The sequence below is a fragment of the Babylonia areolata genome, chromosome 1 (assembly GCF_041734735.1).
Source record: "Babylonia areolata isolate BAREFJ2019XMU chromosome 1, ASM4173473v1, whole genome shotgun sequence".
NCBI classification, from domain to species: Eukaryota; Metazoa; Mollusca; class Gastropoda; order Neogastropoda; family Buccinidae; genus Babylonia; species Babylonia areolata.
In genome coordinates, this window is record NC_134876.1 from 100,986,668 (window position 1) to 100,991,667 (window position 5,000).

The 5,000-nt window shown below is 41.8% G+C and overlaps 1 protein-coding gene across 2 annotated transcripts in view; it reads right to left on the reverse strand.

Annotated features, from left to right (window-relative positions):
- Positions 1 to 5,000, reverse strand: part of LOC143294639 (neuronal acetylcholine receptor subunit beta-3-like) — a 228,374-nt gene that overhangs the window by 140,073 nt on the left and 83,301 nt on the right. The window lies entirely within an intron of this gene.

The window sequence follows — 5,000 nt, forward strand, 5'->3', positions numbered from 1 at the left end:
ACTAACAGGAAGAAGAAGAACTTCAATTTTGAATATTTTTTGGAACTGTTTGGGACACTTCTATACTTTTAACGTATTTCTATAAGTGAGTGTATGCTATGTTTTAAGACTTTTTTTTTCTAAAACACTACTAAAATTCTAACAAATACTTTAACTGATGATCAATTCTCTATCAAAGCTACTAAAGGTTACACATAACAGAACTTGGTATTTCATTAAATATGTAACAAATGTATTATGTATCAATTCATGTGGATTAATTGGGGGGGGATGAAGTCGGATGCGAGGATATTTTATTAAAGAATGTTTTGTTGTTTTTAATTCGCATCTAGGGATCTTTTTTTTTTTCTTTTTTTTCTTCCTTTTCGACTACCTACTGTAACATATCTATTCCGATCTCATCAAAATGGATATAAAGGCTCCTGAATGTGTCATTTTCATTTAATCTCTCTCTCTCTCTCTCTCTCTCTCTCTCTCTCTCTCTCTCTCTCTCTCTCTCTCTCTCTCTCTCCCTCTCTCTCTCTCTCCCTCTCTCTCTCTCCCTCTCTCTCTCTCGCTCTTTGTCTGTCTGTCTGTCTGTCTTTCTCATTGCCTCTCTTTGCTTCTCTCTCGACCCCCCTCCCCATCTGTTCATTCCCTTTCCTAGTTTCAGAAAGAATTTTTTTTTTTTTAAATGTTGACAGCCTATAGAAAGCAAATTCTGCAGAGAGGAAGTGTTTGAGAAGGAAGCCACGCCCACCACACTCCTCCCAAAATGGCGCTTCACAAGACGTGCAAGCTCCCTGGCTTGATCAGTTCTGATCAGTGTAATGGAAAGAAAAGCTCTTCGTCTCTTGCTTCAGTTTCGGTTTCAGCTTCTCAAGGAGGCGTCACTGCTTCCAGACAATTCCATACACGCCACACCGCATCTGCTTGGCAGATGGCTCATCAGGAGCAAGACCCAACGCGCTAGCCAGCCGTTGAGTACATGCATATGTACATGTATATGTTATATTATATTATATACTTACATTGCTATGGATTCTTTATCGGTGAGCCAAGTGCGTGCTTCACGCAGAACCTCGGTTTATCGTCTCATCCGAATAACTACACACTCATTTTTTATTTTTTTATTTTTTTCCATTTTCCTGACAAACTTGAAATAAAGGCCAGATGAGGCCCTCACTGACACTGTGTTAACGTCTTAACCATTCTGTCTCCTTCCACCATCACATGGCAGGAAAGAATATCGTCACACACACACACACACACACACACACACACACACGCACACACGACACACACACACACACACACACACACGCACGGACACACACACACACACACACACACACACACACACACACACACACACACACACACGCACGCACACACGGACACACACACATACACACACGCACGGACACACACACACACATACACACACACACACACACACACACACACATGGACACAGAGAGAGAGAGAGAGAGAGAGAGAGAGAGGGAGGGAGAGACAGAGACAGAGACAGAGACAGAGACAGAGAGAAAAGCACGTTGCATTCCATGACGAACATCTTCCCACCATAATGTGCATACGGCAAAACACTTATGGATGTTCCCTCTTGTGTTTTGTAGAAGAGAAGGTTTCGAAGAAAAATACGTTTCAGAAATAAGTATATATACAGAGAGAGATAGATAGTGAGAGTCAGAGACAGAGAGACAGAGGTAGAGAGAGAGAACAAAGAAAGGAAAAACAATTTATAGCAATGTGAAGGTTGGCATCTCTCTCTCTCTCTCTCTCTCTCTCTCTCTCTCTCTCTCTCTCTCTCTCTCTCTCTCTCTCTCTCTCTCTCTGTCTCCGCATGTTTATATGGAAAGTGACAGGAGGCAGATATGTGTTATCATTGAACTGTTCTATTTCGCACATTCTTCTCTGACAAAACAGCTTGTAAACAGCCGGTTCCACAAGCGTGGAATCAAAGAGTGGAAAAGGAAAGTGTTTACACCTTCAGCGAAGGATCGGGATTTTTTTCTCTTTTTTTTCTGTCTTTCCACGATCTGATGTCAGAGAGGAAGGGTGGTTATCAGTGTGAGTGTTCGCAACTGATGGCAGATCGTCAAAAAAAAAAAAAAAAAAAAAAAGTTAAATAATTAATCGATAAATAAATGTATGAAAAATGTATGCACATTATGAAAGTAAAACCCACAACCTGGTAAGTCCGGTAAACGCGTAATAGTTTTATGATTTTCTACCTAGTCACCCTGTACTGTTCATGTGTACACCGATATGAACAAACAAGAAATAAGTGCACCCTTCCCAGTCACACACGCGAACACAGAAGCCTGTTACATGCCCTTGATGAAACAGACAGACCTCTATAGTCCTTAAGACAATCAAGCTGTAAAATTTGGGTTTTGGCTCAAAGCCAGGCTAACTCTGCACAAGGCTACGTCATGGCTAGATAATTGCATCAGCACATGCTGGCGCCAGACTTTATTGCTTAATTTACCTCCCCCATGTTATCGCTCTTGGAGAGGTTTGAATGAAGAGAAAACACATTTTATCAACTACACTAAAGAGCTATTCAAAAGGCCATGATGGTTTTAAGTACTTCATAATTGGCAGCTGATGCCAATGCCATCGTTTATAATGTTTTGGGTTTGACGGGGAAACAATCTAGAATCTTCTCTAGAGTTGGGAAAGAAACGTGGTCTTTTTTTTTTTTTTTTTTTTTTTTTACCTGATCAAAAATAATCTCTCTTGTCTTCCTTACTCCTGTCAAATCATGGGTTCATGGGTTAAGAAGGTCACGTAGAGGGGGGTGCATACTGAATGTAGGTGCGTGTTTTCTGGTGTGTGCACACCTGGGCCGGGTTGCACGGGGTGATCTTTGCAGCACTATGTTTGCCTAGGGTTAAGAATGTTCCTAAGTACCTGGAGTTTAGCAACATTTGTAGCTGTCTTTCTGCTGCTGCTTAGTTCGCTCATGCAAGCCACCCCAGGTTATAGAAAACAAGAGGCAAGGCCTTCAAGACTCACTTGTGATACACTTAAAAAAAATCCAAGCTTTTTATGTTTAGAGTATAATTTCAAAATGTAATGTTTAAGATGAGAAAGATCAGTTTAAAGCAAATTAAGTCCCCTAGCATTAATTACAGAGTAATGTCCCTTTTTTACTATCTTCACCAAAACGTTTGCAAAATAAATAAAACTTCCATGCTTAGCAAAAGAAGTTCCTGTTTGAACAAAAAATGATAATAATGACTGCTCTTGTTGTTGGGCCAGAATACCAGATCAAAGTGCCACGTTTAGAGAAGACAAAAAATATACATATAACAGTAAATGCAGTTTGCATATAATTGGGCTTCATTCTTTTGTGTGCCCATCCCAGAGGTGCAATATTGTTTTAAACAAGATGACTGGAAAGAACTGAATTTTTTCCTATTTTTATGCCTGATTTGGTGTCAGCTGACAAAGTATTTGCAGAGAAAATGTCAATGTTAAAGTTTACCACGGACACACAGACACACGGACACACACACACACACACACACACACGCGCACACACACACAGACAACCGAACACCGGGTTAAAACATAGACTCACTTTGTTTACACAAGTGAGTCAAACAGTAAACATAAAGCACTGACATTTAGGATGAAATGTTGCAGGATATCAAGGATCGGGTCAAAAAACGGGCTCAGCTGCATAAAAAGAACACTTTATGAAGGAAGACTGGACAGTCAGCCCACATCACAAAGAAAGACCAAGTAACACTCTCTTTCACTGCCTCTCCCACTCTTCCGCTCTCTGTCTCTCTCTATCTCTTTCTCATGCACACACACACAGAGGATGGAGGAATGAGGTGGGCTTTCCTTTCTGATAACAATGACGTGTGTGGCTTCATCAGCGATGTACCTCTACCCCCCCCCCACCCCACCCCCACCACCCCCACCCCTTCCCCCTATTCCCTCTGCCCCTTTTAAAGCTGTCTCCAGCACCACGTGTTCTGTTTTTTCTACCCTGTCCCTGTCGGCATTTTGTCCAGCTTTTTCTCCCTCCATTGTTCCCCGCACTCCCAGTTCTTTTCCTGTGTCTCACTCACAGCCATCTGATCACTGTTTCTGACTGTCAACAGCTGGGCAGATATTGGGAGTTTTTATTTTTTAAAGACAGTCATCAATGTATTCTGTAAGACTAAAGCCTTTTTTTTATCTTTTATAAACGATATTATCAAGCCATTTGTCTTTATTCCTCATAAAATGATGTCTCTGTTTATACCCCCCCCCCCCAACCCCCCCACTATGTTTTTTCCCTTGATTAGTTTATACGTTTTCTTTACAAGGGTAGGATTAAAACAGAACGATAAGTTTATATTCCTTTTCCCTCAGTAAAAAAAGTTTCGATTTCGATTTCGATTTCCCCCTCTCTCTCTCCTTCTCACCTCCCTCTCATGCACATACACAGAGGAGGAAGGACAGGGAGTTGGCTTTCTTTTGTGACAACAATGAGTTTTGTATGATGTACCCCTACCCACTCAGTCATCCCTGCCCCACCCCCCCCCTTTCTCCCTACCCTTTATACAGCTGTCTTCAGCACTGTGTCTTCTGGTTTTCTACCCCTCCCTCTCTGCATTTTGCTGAACCTTTTCTCCCTCTCTCGTTACCCTCACTCCCAGCTCTTTTTCCTTTATCTCACTCATTGTGTATTGTGTGTCCCCGTTTGTGCTGTCATCAGTCGCAGCCTTTTGTTCCCGCTTCCTAGGCTCTGTGATCTGTTCTTCCAGCATTTATTTACCCCCACCCCCCTCCTCTCTTCTCCACATCCTCCCTTCCTCCTGTCTCCCCGAAATAACAGTCAACTGATTACTGTTTCTGAATGTCAACAGTTGGACACACACTGGGAGTGTTGTGACAAGGCAGTCATCCATGTGCTTTGCAAGCCAAAAGCCTTCAAGCCAAAAGCCTTCATGCCAAAAGCCTTCATCTGTTTCTTTCTTTTCTTTTCTTTTTTTAAA